At 44.3% G+C, this 18,172-nt stretch overlaps 1 protein-coding gene and 2 long non-coding RNA genes across 4 annotated transcripts in view; 1 reads left to right on the top strand and 2 right to left on the bottom strand.

Moving 5' to 3' along the window:
- LOC143935532 (uncharacterized) overlaps window positions 1-12,118 on the top strand; it is a 65,315-nt gene extending 53,197 nt beyond the window's left edge. Inside the window, exon 2 of the long non-coding RNA XR_013263553.1 lies at window positions 11,446-12,118. This is a non-coding gene — a long non-coding RNA (uncharacterized LOC143935532). The remainder of the gene's footprint in view (window positions 1-11,445) is intronic.
- The window catches only part of LOC143935528 (transcription factor CP2-like protein 1), a 416,417-nt gene that overhangs the window by 222,363 nt on the left and 175,882 nt on the right, over window positions 1-18,172 (bottom strand). The window lies entirely within an intron of this gene.
- LOC143935529 (uncharacterized) lies at window positions 39-3,423 on the bottom strand. Its single transcript, XR_013263550.1, has 2 exons — window positions 468-3,423; window positions 39-359 (listed from the first exon to the last, which is right to left on the bottom strand). It is a non-coding gene; the product is annotated as an uncharacterized LOC143935529 (long non-coding RNA).

Below are 18,172 nucleotides of genomic sequence, written 5' to 3' on the forward strand. Positions count from 1 at the left end.
TGCGATTTTGGAAGCAAAAAACAGAAGAGCAACAAAAATCAATAATATAACTTTATTAACTTATATATTAAATGTATAGCATAGGGCACAAAGATACACATTGTATGATCCATGATCCATCATAAATAGTGAATATATTGAAGTATTGTACATCAAAAACATCAATCCCACAGTTCGTACATCAAAAGCATTGGCCTTATATATAGGCATATTGCACACAGTAAAAATCAATAGAATTAAGTAAAAACATTCCAGAGTCTAGTAAAACTGCATGTTTAAATGTAATTCGTAGTATTTGAAGCTCTACGCGTTTCGTGGCTATATTGCCACTCATCAGGAGCTGATAATGTGATGAATATCTGTGGGACAAGAAATGGTGTGCCGACAGTTAGTCAGGTTTGTATAATAAGTGAGAAAAAAATGGAGGGAACAGAAACAATGTATCCAGAACGAGTACCCATACTCACGGGTCATGAAATGGCAAGAGGCGCAGCCACGGACAACGGAGGTAGCCGGGAGTGTCAACCGATACGGGAGCTGAGGCAGACAGAGCGTGCGGTATCGCGATGAGGCTGTGTACCATAAATATAAACCAAAAGTGATCATCACCCTACGATGAATACTTAAATATGTGAGTGTAAGTGTGATGGAATGGGGTGTCTAGAGTGACTGGGATGTGAGGTGAGTGGACTTAAACAAAAGTGCGGCACAAGTTTAGGGGATGTAAGATGGTGAAAACATGTTAAGAGCAATGGAAATGCTCCAACAATGGTGAACTCCATCGTGTGAAGATGAATAGAATAGTTGATAGAATATAGATATAAACTGGGTAAACAACAAAAACAAAGCAAGGGAATGTTGAAAACAAAAACCACAAAAAAAGTGTGCTAAAAAACAATACCTGGAAGTGTTGGGCATAATGCTCATTGCCATCTAAGTGTCTAGGGCTGTCAGAGAAAACAGTCACCATACTAGTGGTGTCCGATGATCTTGTGCCAAAAATTAATTAGTGCCTCACCGCGGCCACACGATGCCGCCAACGTCACGCTGACAATCCAGGTAGGGAGGGGGGGGACAACCCTGTCCCCGGGGGAGTCAGCCCCCCAGCGAGCGACGCCAAACGCCAGCTCCCTCCCAGGAAGGCGTCAGATAAATACACGGCGCCCACGTGATGACATCAGCCACGTGACGCCGGATGCGTGACGTCGATGCGCAGCGGGGGAACCGCCCACTCCCCCAGCAGGGAGGAGGGGCGGGAGCCCCGGTGCGCATCGCAGCTCCCATAATCAGAAGAAAAACACCAGCCACGGAGGCAAAGCCGTAGAGCCCGCGCCCCACACCACAGCAGACCCAATTTAAGCAGAGTATAATAAAAAAGATATAATGTTGCACCTGCATTTATCATAAGAAGAATTTAATCTAATCATGACCATACCCTGCAATGTTGCAGTAGAAGGAGCTAGGTCTGGCGCGAAGGGATCATGCCAAAGTGCTCCAATGGCCTATCCCAAGTCCCATTCCAGTTTTACGGGGGCAGGGAAAAAGAGGGAGAAAAACGCCTAGCACATTAAATTATATGTGTTTGGCTAAAGAGCTGCACCAAAAATCGCATGCTTCCATCCCTGGGTCATATAGACTACAAGAAAAATGTTGGGACTTTAAATGAGGCCGAAAAGCCTCCATCCCTATTGGCACGGTAAAAAGAAAAGGTTGGGACTTTAACAAAGCATGCGATTTTGGAAGCAAAAAACAGAAGAGCAACAAAAATCAATAATATAACTTTATTAACTTATATATTAAATGTATAGCATAGGGCACAAAGATACACATTGTATGATCCATGATCCATCATAAATAGTGAATATATTGAAGTATTGTACATCAAAAACATCAATCCCACAGTTCGTACATCAAAAGCATTGGCCTTATATATAGGCATATTGCACACAGTAAAAATCAATAGAATTAAGTAAAAACATTCCAGAGTCTAGTAAAACTGCATGTTTAAATGTAATTCGTAGTATTTGAAGCTCTACGCGTTTCGTGGCTATATTGCCACTCATCAGGAGCTGATAATGTGATGAATATCTGTGGGACAAGAAATGGTGTGCCGACAGTTAGTCAGGTTTGTATAATAAGTGAGAAAAAAATGGAGGGAACAGAAACAATGTATCCAGAACGAGTACCCATACTCACGGGTCATGAAATGGCAAGAGGCGCAGCCACGGACAACGGAGGTAGCCGGGAGTGTCAACCGATACGGGAGCTGAGGCAGACAGAGCGTGCGGTATCGCGATGAGGCTGTGTACCATAAATATAAACCAAAAGTGATCATCACCCTACGATGAATACTTAAATATGTGAGTGTAAGTGTGATGGAATGGGGTGTCTAGAGTGACTGGGATGTGAGGTGAGTGGACTTAAACAAAAGTGCGGCACAAGTTTAGGGGATGTAAGATGGTGAAAACATGTTAAGAGCAATGGAAATGCTCCAACAATGGTGAACTCCATCGTGTGAAGATGAATAGAATAGTTGATAGAATATAGATATAAACTGGGTAAACAACAAAAACAAAGCAAGGGAATGTTGAAAACAAAAACCACAAAAAAAGTGTGCTAAAAAACAATACCTGGAAGTGTTGGGCATAATGCTCATTGCCATCTAAGTGTCTAGGGCTGTCAGAGAAAACAGTCACCATACTAGTGGTGTCCGATGATCTTGTGCCAAAAATTAATTAGTGCCTCACCGCGGCCACACGATGCCGCCAACGTCACGCTGACAATCCAGGTAGGGAGGGGGGGGACAACCCTGTCCCCGGGGGAGTCAGCCCCCCAGCGAGCGACGCCAAACGCCAGCTCCCTCCCAGGAAGGCGTCAGATAAATACACGGCGCCCACGTGATGACATCAGCCACGTGACGCCGGATGCGTGACGTCGATGCGCAGCGGGGGAACCGCCCACTCCCCCAGCAGGGAGGAGGGGCGGGAGCCCCGGTGCGCATCGCAGCTCCCATAATCAGAAGAAAAACACCAGCCACGGAGGCAAAGCCGTAGAGCCCGCGCCCCACACCACAGCAGACCCAATTTAAGCAGAGTATAATAAAAAAGATATAATGTTGCACCTGCATTTATCATAAGAAGAATTTAATCTAATCATGACCATACCCTGCAATGTTGCAGTAGAAGGAGCTAGGTCTGGCGCGAAGGGATCATGCCAAAGTGCTCCAATGGCCTATCCCAAGTCCCATTCCAGTTTTACGGGGGCAGGGAAAAAGAGGGAGAAAAACGCCTAGCACATTAAATTATATGTGTTTGGCTAAAGAGCTGCACCAAAAATCGCATGCTTCCATCCCTGGGTCATATAGACTACAAGAAAAATGTTGGGACTTTGAATGAGGCCGAAAAGCCTCCATCCCTATTGGCACGGTAAAAAGAAAAGGTTGGGACTTTAACAAAGCATGCGATTTTGGAAGCAAAAAACAGAAGAGCAACAAAAATCAATAATATAACTTTATTAACTTATATATTAAATGTATAGCATAGGGCACAAAGATACACATTGTATGATCCATGATCCATCATAAATAGTGAATATATTGAAGTATTGTACATCAAAAACATCAATCCCACAGTTCGTACATCAAAAGCATTGGCCTTATATATAGGCATATTGCACACAGTAAAAATCAATAGAATTAAGTAAAAACATTCCAGAGTCTAGTAAAACTGCATGTTTAAATGTAATTCGTAGTATTTGAAGCTCTACGCGTTTCGTGGCTATATTGCCACTCATCAGGAGCTGATAATGTGATGAATATCTGTGGGACAAGAAATGGTGTGCCGACAGTTAGTCAGGTTTGTATAATAAGTGAGAAAAAAATGGAGGGAACAGAAACAATGTATCCAGAACGAGTACCCATACTCACGGGTCATGAAATGGCAAGAGGCGCAGCCACGGACAACGGAGGTAGCCGGGAGTGTCAACCGATACGGGAGCTGAGGCAGACAGAGCGTGCGGTATCGCGATGAGGCTGTGTACCATAAATATAAACCAAAAGTGATCATCACCCTACGATGAATACTTAAATATGTGAGTGTAAGTGTGATGGAATGGGGTGTCTAGAGTGACTGGGATGTGAGGTGAGTGGACTTAAACAAAAGTGCGGCACAAGTTTAGGGGATGTAAGATGGTGAAAACATGTTAAGAGCAATGGAAATGCTCCAACAATGGTGAACTCCATCGTGTGAAGATGAATAGAATAGTTGATAGAATATAGATATAAACTGGGTAAACAACAAAAACAAAGCAAGGGAATGTTGAAAACAAAAACCACAAAAAAAGTGTGCTAAAAAACAATACCTGGAAGTGTTGGGCATAATGCTCATTGCCATCTAAGTGTCTAGGGCTGTCAGAGAAAACAGTCACCATACTAGTGGTGTCCGATGATCTTGTGCCAAAAATTAATTAGTGCCTCACCGCGGCCACACGATGCCGCCAACGTCACGCTGACAATCCAGGTAGGGAGGGGGGGGACAACCCTGTCCCCGGGGGAGTCAGCCCCCCAGCGAGCGACGCCAAACGCCAGCTCCCTCCCAGGAAGGCGTCAGATAAATACACGGCGCCCACGTGATGACATCAGCCACGTGACGCCGGATGCTTGACGTCGATGCGCAGCGGGGGAACCGCCCACTCCCCCAGCAGGGAGGAGGGGCGGGAGCCCCGGTGCGCATCGCAGCTCCCATAATCAGAAGAAAAACACCAGCCACGGAGGCAAAGCCGTAGAGCCCTATGCTATACATTTAATATATAAGTTAATAAAGTTATATTATTGATTTTTGTTGCTCTTCTGTTTTTTGCTTCCAAAATCGCATGCTTTGTTAAAGTCCCAACCTTTTCTTTTTACCACTAAACTCTGTTTTCCTCTCTGACCTTGGCTTGGCACTGCACCACTGGCGTCCACAGCTACCACCGGGTCTGCAGCCCTGGCAACAGGCTGAGAACCACTAGGCTTGCCGGGACCCACTGTAGCGCTACCTAAGCCCTTAGTCACTGGGATAGAGTCTCTCATGTCACCTTCTGTCTTTGCCTTGGTCTTTATCTTTTCCGTGGACACAACCTTCTGCTTTTCTCCTCCATCTGTCTGTGCACTCTCACTTGTGGGTTCCTCCGCCTCTCTCATGGGCTCCGCCGCCTGTGATAGACGCTGGTTGCGGCGTCTTACCGCTTGAGAGCCCTCATCGCACGCCACTCTCATAACTTTTTCTATATTCAACAGAAAGTCCTTTTCGCTTGAGGCACTTTCAATTAGATTTGATAAAAGCTCACCAAGCATGTTACACTGCTCTTTCAGTCCATCTATGACAGGTTTGAATTCTGTTCTCTTCTTGATACCTGATCTGTCGCGTCTATTCCTCAGCTCGGCCAAAACTTTCATTTTTTCGCAGTAACAGCGAGAAGCCTTTACCATTAAGCTCTTGGCTTTTCTTTTCCTCTCCGCAGATTTCTCCACGTCTTCTCCTGGCTGTCTCAGAGACCAGTCAACCAAGTCAAGCTGGTTTTCTAAGTACAGCCTCTCCTCCTCAACGAACTCCAGGAGCTTCAGGGCTCCACGCTTTTCCTCAGGCCGAGAAACAGGCTCCTGGCCTGGGCTGACCGACGCCATCAGCTCCCTGTCCTCCTCCACCACTCTGGAAGTCCTCAGAGATCAGAGCACGCAGCCAGCACGCACAAGCTCCTACAACTGACTGCAAGCTCTATTTAAAAAGAGCAAGATAGCTAGCTATATAGGTGGATATAGTGGTGTATACTGCGGTCAGGGCACGCAGACAACAACCACTACAGAAGAGCAAGAACGCAAAATCGGCCGATAACGATCGGTGCATACTGTGTTGAAGGTACACAGAACACCCACTAACTCCTACAGACGCCAACACACTACACAAGGCCGCCGCGCTGGCGGCCTTATATAGTGTGGGGCGTGTACTACACAGCCTGAGCTATGATTGGCCACAGGCATCCTGCCTGTGGCCAATCATGGCTCTCCTCGCTACCGGCGCTGTGATTGGCCAAGCATGCTGGGTCACAGTGCATGCTTGGCCAATCATGAGCCAGCAATGCACTGCAATGGCGCAGTGCATTGTGGGCCGTGAGCGCCACACGAATTTGGCGCGAATGGCCCATAACGCGCGGAATTCGCCGAACGGGCGAACAGGGTAGAGTCGAAGCTCATCCCTAGTCAGGACTTTAGACCGCAGGAGCTTAAGAGAGAAGGCGCTGAATAGACCAGTATAGAAGTAAGGTGGAACAGAGAATCTAGTAAGTAAATCTTCTATACCAATTCCATTAGACTTAGCCCACGTACACACAGTCAGAGATTTCGGCAACCAAATCCGTCGGATTTTGCCCGTCGGATTGAGTCCGACGGATTGTGCCCGAAACTGTTGCATACACACGGTCGGGCCAAGTTGTCTGATTTTGCGGTTGCCAAGAACGCGGTGACGTAAGCCGTGTACGGTGGGACTAGAAAAAGGAAGTTCAGCACCACGTCCGGCACCCTTTGTGCTCCTTCTGCTGATCTCATGTTTTAGTAGAAGTTTGGTAAAAGACGATTCGCGCTTTTCAGATTAGTGATTCAGATCGCTACTGCTCTTCAGTTTCTGCTTGTCTTTGCGTATCTGATAATCAGTGCGTGCAGTCATTAAGTATTTGCTTCTGATTGTGGACTATATCTTGGTATAGTATGCTTTGAAAGACATTTTTTATTGTCTGCTTGCTTCTGCTATTCAGGTCGTCCTTTCAGGCCTTGCTGTTTAGCGTTGCTTTCTGGTGTCCGTTCTGACCACCTGACCGTTTTCCAAACATGTTTCGTCTACGTCCTCATCGTACAGCTTGTGCTGTGCCTGGGTTCTTACTTTGACTTTGACACAAGCCAAAGGGCTTGTGTCAAAGTCAAAGTAAGAACCCCTGCACAGCACAAACTGTACAATGAGGACGTAGACGAACCTTCAGGACCTCAAGTTCTCTACAGGCATCTCCCCCCAGGCTCTGGGGATCATTATTCCAGAGACCTGTTCTGCCATCATTCAGCTCCTGCTGAAGGACTATTTTATGCTAATTTTTAACCGTAAACATCACATTCTATGTATTTCATGATTGCTAATGTCTTGCATTTCTTTCCTCATTCCCTAATTACCATCATTGCAATATGCTCTAATTCATATGCTCTGCCCCTTTGTCCTCATGCGGATTTGCCTCATTAACTTCCCCACCATGCTCTTCTTGGCCCCTAAAACTAGAGTCTAGTCACTTGACAATGTCTTTTGGCAGCTCCATAGTATTGCGTTTCCCTAAACACCCCCTAAAATCTCTACAAATGTGATGTGTGTGCTTCAATTCATGCAAAGTGACCTTTTTATTGTTTTTTGGAGTTGTGCCAAACTCATTAGTAACCCCCCTCTCCCCAACTGTTACCTCAGCTGATAGCAATCTTCTATCTCATGACTTGACCCAACCCAATACACACTCTAAATACTTTTTTCATGATCACATTTATGGACAAATTCACCAAAGCATGTAGTGTAAGGGCCTGCCTCAATACTTTCAAATGCTAGTTTTATTTTTTAAACATATTAATTGTATTGCTATGTAATAGCAGAATGTCAAAATGTCCTTCCATTTTGTTATTATGACACTTCTTACCTGTCCGGTGGGCTGCCAATAGTGTAACTAAGGAGGGGCTTCACAAAGTATCACACATTATTTAGGCATTCAGCTCTCAATCAAGTGGAGAGGGTTACCTCTCCTAAACATCCCCCCTCATTTTTTATCAAGGGCCCATCAGATGGAGGGGGGGGGGTTATGACTCTCATAAGGGGACCTTATACTTTAGGCTTTAAATACTAATTTTAAAAAATGTTATACTAATTGTCTTCAAAAATGTGGGTGTCTAATCTGCATGCAATGTTGATTTGTCAAATTACTAGTTTGTTTTCTTGTGTCACTACACAGTGTCCTTCAACGCAACAGGAATGGCAGACTGTGGCCTCCCACTTTGCCATTTTTTGACAAGTTGTGCCTTTTTCAGCAACAGTGCAAACCCAAGTTCAGAGTGAGATGAGGGGACAGTCTCTTCTTCAGATAATCTTATTATGTTGTTGGTCTGCTACACACACACCTTCTTTTTGTTAACTAATGTGTAGTGCATTACTGATCTAAATCATGCTCATTTTCAGCACCATGGCAGGAAAATGGCATGATTGTCCAAATTTACACATCACTGTGGGTGCTTTTTACTAAAGGCACATCCACTATGCACTACAAGTGCACTGCAAAAGTACACCTGAAACTGAACTTGGAGTGCAAAGTGGAGTTGCCTTTAGTAAATCGCACTCCTTCTCAGCACAAACTCATATTTCATTACAAATACATTGTAATCCCAATGAAAAAGGAAGCCACACATTGTTGAGAATGAAACTTTTTAATACAAGCACATTCATATGTGCGTTTAGTAAAGGTTTTTACAACACAACCAAGATATTTTGGGTATCCAAAACCCAGTTTAATAATATTTATTTTTGAGTTGTTTTTTTGTGTAAACAGGCATGTATCAAACCGTAAAATACAGAACACAGGAACTTACAAAGTTCAACTTGGAAAAATGAAGACAATATCAGACATGAGTATGTACAAACTGGGCTGATATTGCCTTCATCACATGGGGTGTGACCCCTGAAAAATACAAATTTGGAAGATGCATACAGTGTGTCAACATGTGCTAACTCCCATCATGGGGGATCAATGTACATGCTTTGGGGCTGCAACCCCTTCATCTCAGACACTTTCCACAAAACATGTACATTGATCCCCCATGATGGGAGATACACACTCTGTGCATCTTCCAAATTTGGAATTATGCTAAATCCACCTTTTTTATTTTCTAAAACAAAAATAAAACCCTATCTAGTTTTTTCGTTTTCACACTCTCCCCAAAACATCAATGATGTTCTTCATTTTATTTTTAACATCATTGATGTTTTGTTGTACAATTTCCAAATCCCTATTGCACACCATTATCTCCCCGATCAAGATCTGGGCACTTTCACTGGTAAAACGGGAATCTTCTTCCACATGACCTAGAAAAAAAACAAACAAACACACCATGTAATCCAAATATGGTGATATACATTGATGAGCTTACCGGAAGCTGTGTTCTCCGACACTCACCTGTTGTGGTGACAATTTGGCCAACCTCCACAATCTCTCCTTCTTCCTCCTCCTCCTGCTCCTGCTCCTCTGTTTCTGCTTTTGGAAGTTGCTCTTCTTTGGGAGGGGTGTGGTCCCTGATGTCCTCATGGTCCCTGGTGTCCTCATGCTTGCCGAGTCTTCTCTCCCCTATGAGAATGTAAACAAAGATTAATTAGCACACAGAGGGCATAAATAGGAATATGAAACATTGCTTGGAAGTGTTGTCCAATTGTTTTTTTGGGCCGAGTTACAAGGTGAGAACATTATTGGTGCCACTTTGTTAAGCTGGAACTACTTTTTTTAAGAACACGCTTGATCCTTACGTACTGCTCGTGCTCCCTCAGTTTCAGGTCTGACCAGCGTTTTCTCAGTTGATCCTTGGATCGGCGTACCCCAAAATTCTTCAGAAGACTCTTCACAACTTTATTCATGATCTTGGCCTTTCTGATATTTGGGTTTGGGTAAGGTCCATACTTCCCATCATAGTCGGTCCTGTTCAATATGTCGACCATCTCCAACATCTCTCCAAAAGACATATTTGAGGCCTTAAATCTTGTCTTCCTGGATCGGGACGTTTCTGGCTCCGGGCTTTCCTCACCCTCCTCCTCGTTAGTGGAACTATTATTGCGCACCTGCGTTCTCTCCGCCATGTGCTCTCCCCACTGCACGGGAAGCAAAGGGGCGGGGAATAGTCTGGAAAGAACGTCAGGGGCGGGCGGAGTTTCACGCATGCGCACTGTATATAAAACGCCACACATGTGTATCGTCCGTACGATCTGGGAGGAGAGTGTGAGGCACTGACGCGGCGAACGTCGAAACGAAGGTAACAATTTTAAATTTGTGCTTCACTAGACTAGACTGCTTGTATCTAGGCCGCTGTTGGGACAAGATTAGGAGGGATTTTAATTGCATTATTAGTATTTGAGGGTTTGTCTTGTGTTGTGTCTTGCAGAGAAAATTGACCCATTCACCAATCCCAACTTTATGGGGCTCTTCCTCGAGCTATACATGGAGATGCCCTGCCTGTGGCAGTTCCACAACAAATTTTATTATGACAGATCCAAGAGGAACGCAGCACTGGAGAAACTGCTTGCTTTGGTGCAGATCAGGGTCCCCACGGCAGACATGACATATCTGAATCGCAAAATTGTGACCATGAAGCTTACATATTTCAGGGAGAGGAAGAAGCACCTGGAGTCCTTGAGAGCAGGAGATCCAGATGCTGTTTACTACCCCAGGATGGTGCACTTTGACAGGCTGCATTTTCTGTTAAAAGGAAAACAGAGAAAAAATCGCGCTACCACCTACAGTTTAAAAGAAGACCAAAGATTTGTGTGCACACATCAAATACTGCTGCAGTTCTGCTATATACCAAAAAAATAAATGCTCAAACAAAATAACCCAAAGGAACCGCTCTGTCCTAAGTATGAGCTTAGGTTGTGTGTTTCCCCAACAGGGAAATCCAATTTAGTCGGAGTACCGGATTGTCCCCCAAGAAAATTGAAATAAGATCAAAATAAAAATAAAAATAAGAATAAAGGTCACCATCCAGCGGGGTCGAATTTATATAGCATATATATGCACTTATTGAATTAAGGTTATAGACGATACTATCTTTTAGTCTTGGGCGATTCTTTCACATTTCCTTGGTATTACCCACCAATATAATTTTTGACATTGCAACACAATTTTGTAAATTGGATTTCCCTGTTGGGGAAACACACAACCTAAGCTCATACTTAGGACAGCGTGGTTCCTTTGGGTTATTTTGTTTGTGCATTTTCTGTTAGACCAGGGGGTACCCAGGCCACCACTCAGGCCACTACTCTCCATGCTTCCTCCAAGGCATCCTTCACCCCCAGCTGAGGCTTCTGATGACCAACCTGGGCCATCCAGGCAGCACCATGTGGTGGGGCCCAGCTTGAGACAGGTATTGCATTGTTGAACATATTTCTTGTGTTACATTTAATGATTTTAACTAGATTAGATGTTCTTATTGATCAGTAAGTTGAGATTTCTCCAAGTGGTTTACATCATCAATAGACAGTAGTGACCAAAAATGATTGGGACGGGAAAGAAAAATGCTGGTGTCAGAATGATAGTCTGTTCTATTTGGTAACAGTCAAATAGCAAAAGCCAGGAGCACAAAATGTTGTGATTAATGATCAAAAAACTAAAACTATGTCCCCTTTTCATACACAGGAAGACCTCAGTCGGGGGGAGGCTGTGGCAAGTGGCAGCCAGGAGGTCCAACAACGCCCTCCTCCTCCTGCCCCAGCTAGAGGAGCCCAGCCACAGCCTGGAAGGATGCCTGGTGGGAAGTCCCAAAGGAAGACCAGAGAGTGATGGCCTGGGATGAGACTGGTGTGCCAGAAGATGCAGCCTCTTCAAGATCACCATCCTGGGCATCTGAATTTCCTGCTCTCGAGGACTTCAGGAGCGGACTTCTCTCCCTGAGATATCTACTCCTCAGGCCACCAATTTTTTTATATCTCATTTATTCATGTCTGCCCTGGGGGCCAAAGGCTGCACCAAAGTTAATAAATTTCTCCAGTGCTGCGTTCCTAGTTTTCTTTTTAAGCAAAAAAATACATTTTATTTTTGTTTGATGAAATACTTGTGTAATGTGTTTTCCTTCAAAAAGTAGAGTTTATTTGTGAGCAGGCAGGTACATTTTCAAAATACAAAGTAAAATAAATAACAAGGGGTACCAACACTAAACAACCTCCTGTAGATTAAAAAATAAAATCTAAAAAATACAATAATGTTGTTGTTATAAGTCTACACCCAAAAATAAAAAGTTCAAAAAAGGAGAAATGACCAGTGTCTTTAAAGGAGTTTTTTAGGGACCCCCCCCCCCCCCCCAAAAAAAACATCTAAAAAAAACTTCCGTGTTGGAATTTGAATGTGAGCATGCGTGGCACTTGGTCCGATGAAAATGCTGTACACATGATCGGATTAGGTCCGTCCGGCCCAGTTGGTCGGGAAATCTTTCCAACATGTTGGAAATTTGGATCGGACGGAGATTCGGACGGAATCAGTCTGATGCATACCACACACAGTTGGATTATCTGACGACGCGGTCCGATAAGACTCATTCTGACAGATTCTCCGACCGTGTGTACGTGGGCTTAAACAAGACCTAACCTGAGCACCTGCAATGAAAAAAAAAAATGTGGTGGTTTATGAAAGGTTATGTTAAGCATCCATCTTGTTTCTGTCAGCCATCTTAATATTCACAAGCGTTCCATTTTACAATATGTACAGTTTGAACACCACTTTAACGTCTCAGATAACTGTCTCAACATGAGAGTCTTCTGACTGCTTTGTTCTCACACACTTTTCTAAAACGTTCACAAATTTTCTCAGCATTCCTTCAGCTACTGCAGAAAACATGAACTGTCTCACATTTTATCTCTTCTCACATTCCTTCAGCTATTGTAGAACAATGAACAAAAGTTTTTTGTCTTGACCAGCTATAACCGTCTTAATTTCTACTGCGCATGTCTTATTCTGTGTGACGTGTAAATTACTATATGAATCGCTTTGTGATAACTCAATACAATTAGTTCTCGAAAGGACAGTATTGTGTGAGCGTCATTCCTTTGTTCTTTGAGAACTGATTCCAGATATATCTGAAATTATACAATACATTGGATCTGAGGTCTGAGAGGTTGAAGGGACCACCATAGACACAGGATTAACCCTTTCAGCACTGGGGGCTTGCCTGGGATGGATGGAGATCTACCCTTAACGAGATTGGAAGGCTACTTTTAACGGATTTGGTAAGTTAATTCTATTCTTATTGAGTGAAATTGACTTGCTGGGGTCCAGATATCTGACCTCTTATAAGTATAGATAAAAGTTGACCGGTCATGACCTTAGGGGTCATATAGTGTTTTGGGGACACTTGAAAAGGTTTTGATGACCTTATAATTTACAGAGTACTCTAGAGTTTTACTTCTGTTCAGGACACAACTGGTGACTGATGATCAATGTATTGTGTAAACTCTGTGTATGATTGTATAACTGCTTTGCTTTAAAAGTATCATGCTGGATGAATTGGATGAGTGTGTGTGAACTGCTATTTTGTTTCCAGAACCAAAAGGCATACTTGGTGAGTGGTATTCCCGGAGGTTATAAAGCTACAATTTTGTGAAAGGTAAACAGATTAATGTACATTGTAAAGTTAATTTCATAGGTGGTTTAAATTTGTCTGAAACAAAACAGCAGATCCATGAGCAAGAGCAAGATTGTGCATTTATTATTATCAGGGAAGTAATTTGGATCAAGCTCACCATCTCCCTGCGCAAAGATGCACACAAATTCGCCATGGATCGGCGCTCCGGCACAGGCACATTTGCGGTCCTACTGAGCGGCGCGCGTGAGTACGCACAAGCACATGCATAACGTGAATGCCTTAGCAGACAGACAAGTTGCTGGTTTGTCTCAGCTCACCTGTTCCTGTTTACCACTTCCTGTTGTGACCCTGATTGCCTGAAGACTACACTGATTCTCTCCTGACCTGACCCCTGGCTTGTTTAATGGACTTCCTGCTCTTAACCTTGCTGGCTCCCAGACTGATACCTGTGTTTGACCTTTGGCCTGCCTCTGGATTAACCTCTGTCTGCTGCACTTAGCCTTGCTGGCTCCCGGACTGTTACCTGTGTTTGACCCACGGCCTGCCTCTGGATTATCCTCTGCCCTCAGCCTTGCTGGCTCCTGGACTGATTACTTGTGTGTGACCCTCGGCCTGTTTTTGCACTTTTCTTACCTGTTTTACACACTTGCTTGCTACTTACCTTCTGGTCCGGTCCATCCTGCACGAGCCCTCTTCCAGACCTTCACACAAGTCAGGTATCCCGCTGGAGGCTCATGCCTCTTGGTGCAACCCACTCCCTGTATCCCCTCCAGGGGTGGTGTGCGCTGAGTCGCAACAGCCACCGCTCTCTGCATCTTGGCCTCGGTGAGTACCTCTTTACTGATAATTGTATGTCCAAAATACTCTTGAACTTGTTCCACATTTATTTCGTTAACGACTTGAAGTGATTATAGCCATATTAGTATAAAAAAGTATCACAGACAGTACTGATTTTTTTTTTTTTTTAAAGGAATCTAAGTTGAGGTATTGTCTGATTGTCTGATTCACACCGTTGTCTGATTGTCTGCACGGCTAGGTGGCAGTCAAGCACAGTAAATTGTTTTGTTTTCATAGGAAAATGCAAGTGCCAGGGCAGTTGCTCCTACTAACCCTCTAGCAGTTGCATCCAACAAAACTGTGGGTTGGACTATACTGCTAATTAATAGTCATCAAAAACAACATGATGATAAAATTCAACATTATTTAATAAAGGCACAAAAACAAAATGACAAACAATAATGCATTAATACATTAAAATAGTAGTGCATACACCGCAGTTAATGAACTCCAAATGGGTAACCCCCAAAAAAAGTTTCAAAAAACAAAAGGTGCACACGGTTTCCTCAACTAGTTTTGCGGGGGAACCGCTTCATCAGGAGGATGATCTATAAAATAGACAACACACATAAATATTCCATATAAAAAAGAGCATAAGATAATCCACATATACATATGAAAATACAAAAGTTATTATAAGGAGATCAGCTCACCCCCACTAGGAAAACAGGAAGCAGACGAGAGGGCCCATTGGTTCCCCTGGCGGCAAACATGGGGGATTGGTAAACAAACACTAGTTAAAGAAAAGTATTATTTATTAAGAAGGGTACTAATTAAATGTATCAATGAGTAGCGACGTACTTGGGTGTAACCGGGTAGCCCGTGTACCGATCAAAAGTGTAACGAGGTGAAGGGAAGGGAAGATTTGGAGGGGGGGGGGGGGAAGGGGAACAGACAGGATAGGGGGAAGGGAAAGGGGAAGGGCAGGTAGGAGTTGGGAAGGGATGGGAAAAGAGAAAGAAGGGAGGGGGAGGAGAAGGAAATAGGGAGTAGATGGAAGACTAGGGAACAAAAACAATGAAAGGGGGAGGGAGGAAAAAGAGAGGAAAGGGAGGGGGAAGGGAGAAGGGAAGGGAAGAGAGACCAAACGGGAGAAGAAAAGGACGAGAACAGAGGAAGGGGAAGGGAAGAGGGATTGCGAGAGAGGGAGAAAGTTGTGAAGTTGTGAAAGGGAAGCATATGGGAGGTGCTGTGAAGAAGGTTGTGAAAAATGTAATCAGAAAAAAGCTGTGAATGGATGTGCATAAGTGGTAATTAACAATAAGAAAAGTGGGGAAGAACTCACCACCAGAGCCACCTTTTCCACCAAACTACAGGATAACCGATACACTTACCACCAACCTCCTTCAACCCAAATTAAGTAACGTAAGGGAGCTGAAGTGGTACAAAATTGAGAAGTAACACCCGCAATGGCAATAGCTGAAATATAGTAGATGCTAGTGTCAGATCTGAGGCTGATAAGCCTAGCGTAGCCACCGACCACTTATGGATTAAGGTCTATAGGGAAAAAAACATATATACAACTATATGTCAGACAGCAGTGCCAGAGAGGGTGTAAAAAGGGCAGGCGGCCGCTAAATGGGCTCCCCAACCCCAATGAGCGTCAGATGAATGCCGCATGAGCGGCAGGCGTCTGACGTCATGGGGTCTGTTCTCCCGCACAGGTGCAGACTTAGCTGCTACTGCGCAAGTGCGCAGGGGAAAAAAAGTCTGAAGATCAGCTGATCCAGACTAAACCCCTGCAAGTCGGGACAGATATGCACGTCCAGGCTAGGGAGAACACATGTCTGCCATGGGGAAAGCAATATCTAGGTCCCGTAACCAAGTCTGAAAAAAAAAAAAGAGGGAAGGGGGAGGGGAAAGGGGTTTTAGTGGGAAGTAGAGCAGAGCTCCCTGTACAGCAAGGCAATACAATATGAAGTAATATAAAGGTACATACTGCGATAATAAAAATACGACAAAATTGTTGAGGGTATATAAAATAACCCCAACTTAATTCAAAGTTATCACAGCCAACTACATTACCTGCTAAAATAACTTAGACAAGATAGAAAAGGGATACCAAATTTGGAAATCTACAGAAAAGGTTTGTAAGAAATAGATTTGTTAAGGCCTGGGGGAAAGGTGGCGTTGAGTCGCTCTATCCACAGGGTCTCTCTCTCTCTCTCTGTAGGATTGTTCGATCCCAATCGCCCCCCCCCCCCCCCCCCCGGGATTTGGAAAGACCACCTCGAGGACAAAGAATTGGACCACCGAGGTATCAAAACGGTGATACAGTCCGATATGTCTACCAATCGTGGTAAGTTTACCACTTTCAGAATAATAAAGGTGGTCACCAATCCGCTGTCTGAATTCACGGGTGGTCTTTCCAACATAAAAGGCCTTGCACCTGCATACCATTATGTACCCCTCTGGTAACGCAATTAGCAAATTAGCAATCTCTCGTCCGAGTGGACATGTCTCTCCCATCCTCCCAAGTATAGGTTTGCATAAGCCGGGGAGCAGGAAATCCCCATGGCAACTCCTTGAATTTGCAAAAAAAGTTGGTCATTAAATATAAAGTAATTTTTGGTCAAAATAAATTCTAAGAGTGCTAAAACAAAGTAATTAAATGGACACGTAGTAGTGTCCTGTTCATAAAAAAAGGATACAGCCGTCAGGACACCACGCTCGTGGGGAATACTCGAGTACAAAGCCTCGATATCGATCGTCACGAGCAGGTGTCCGGAGGGACCTGGATCCCCTCAAGATTCTGTAGCAGGTCCACAGTATCTCTGATGTACGAGGGGAGGCTTCGCACATGGGGCATTAGGTACGCATCTACGACTTTGCTATCATTATCCATCAGGGAACCAATCCCCGAGACTATGGGTCTGCCTGGAGGGGACTGTACATTTTTATGAGTTTTTGGGAGGAAATAAAAGGTAGGGATTTGAGGAAACTTTGGAATCAGGAACTCAAACGTGTCCTTGTCAATGAGGCCCGAAAGAAGGGCCTCAGTGCAAAGGGCTCGGAGCTCCTGATTAAAAGAAAAAGTCACTGATTGGTCAATCGGGCGATACAAGGTGCGATTATTTAAGATGGTCATACACATCGCTTGGTATTGGTGGTGTGTCATAAGAACAATGTTCCCACCTTTATCTGATTGTTTAATAACAACGTCAGTATGTCTTTGTAGAGATTTAAGTGCACAAGTTTGTCTCAACTCAAGGTTAGGGACAATCTCGTGCCATTGTTGTCATTTAAGGACGCTAATAGTAGTCTGTAGAAAGGCCCAAATGGTAGGACATGTCAATAGATCTGGGAATTTTCGAGAGCGTGGTCGAAAATGTTTAGAAGGAAGGCCAGAAACTCCAGCAGGGGTGTGGTGAGGTACATGCTGGAGCATACTTTGTGATGAGGGGCACTTGCGCAGTAGCAGCTAAGTCTGCACCTGTGCAGTGCAGGAGAACAGACCCCATGACGTCAGATGCCTGCTGCTCGTGTGGCATGTGTCTGACGCTCATTGGGGTTGGGGAGCCCATTTAGCGGCCAATAGACCGCCGGAGGGCAGGAAACAGACGCTGGTGATACGATCGCGGGAAGGCTGTATAATAGCAGTAAGCACTTGGACTCAATGGCATAATATTATGGCAGGCTTTATATTCGCCTGCCCTTTTTACACCTTTTCTGGCGCTGCTGTCTAACATATAGTTGTATATATGTTTTTTTCCCCTTATAGACCTTAATCCATAAGTGGTCGGTGGCTACGCTAGGCTTATCAGCCTCAGATCTGACACTAGCATCTACTATATTTCAGCTATTGCCATTGTGGGTGTTACTTCTCAATTTTTTACCACTTCAGCTCCCTTGCGTTACTTAATTTGGGTTGAAGGAGGTTGGTGGTAAGTGTATCGATTATCCTGTAGTTTGGTGGAAAAGGTGGCTCTGGTGGTGAGTTCTTCCCCACTT

Source organism: Lithobates pipiens, unplaced genomic scaffold (assembly GCF_037356315.1).
Source record: "Lithobates pipiens isolate NorthernLeopardFrog02 unplaced genomic scaffold, aLitPip1_a1.2 Scaffold_28, whole genome shotgun sequence".
In the NCBI taxonomy this organism is placed as follows: domain Eukaryota; kingdom Metazoa; phylum Chordata; class Amphibia; order Anura; family Ranidae; genus Lithobates; species Lithobates pipiens.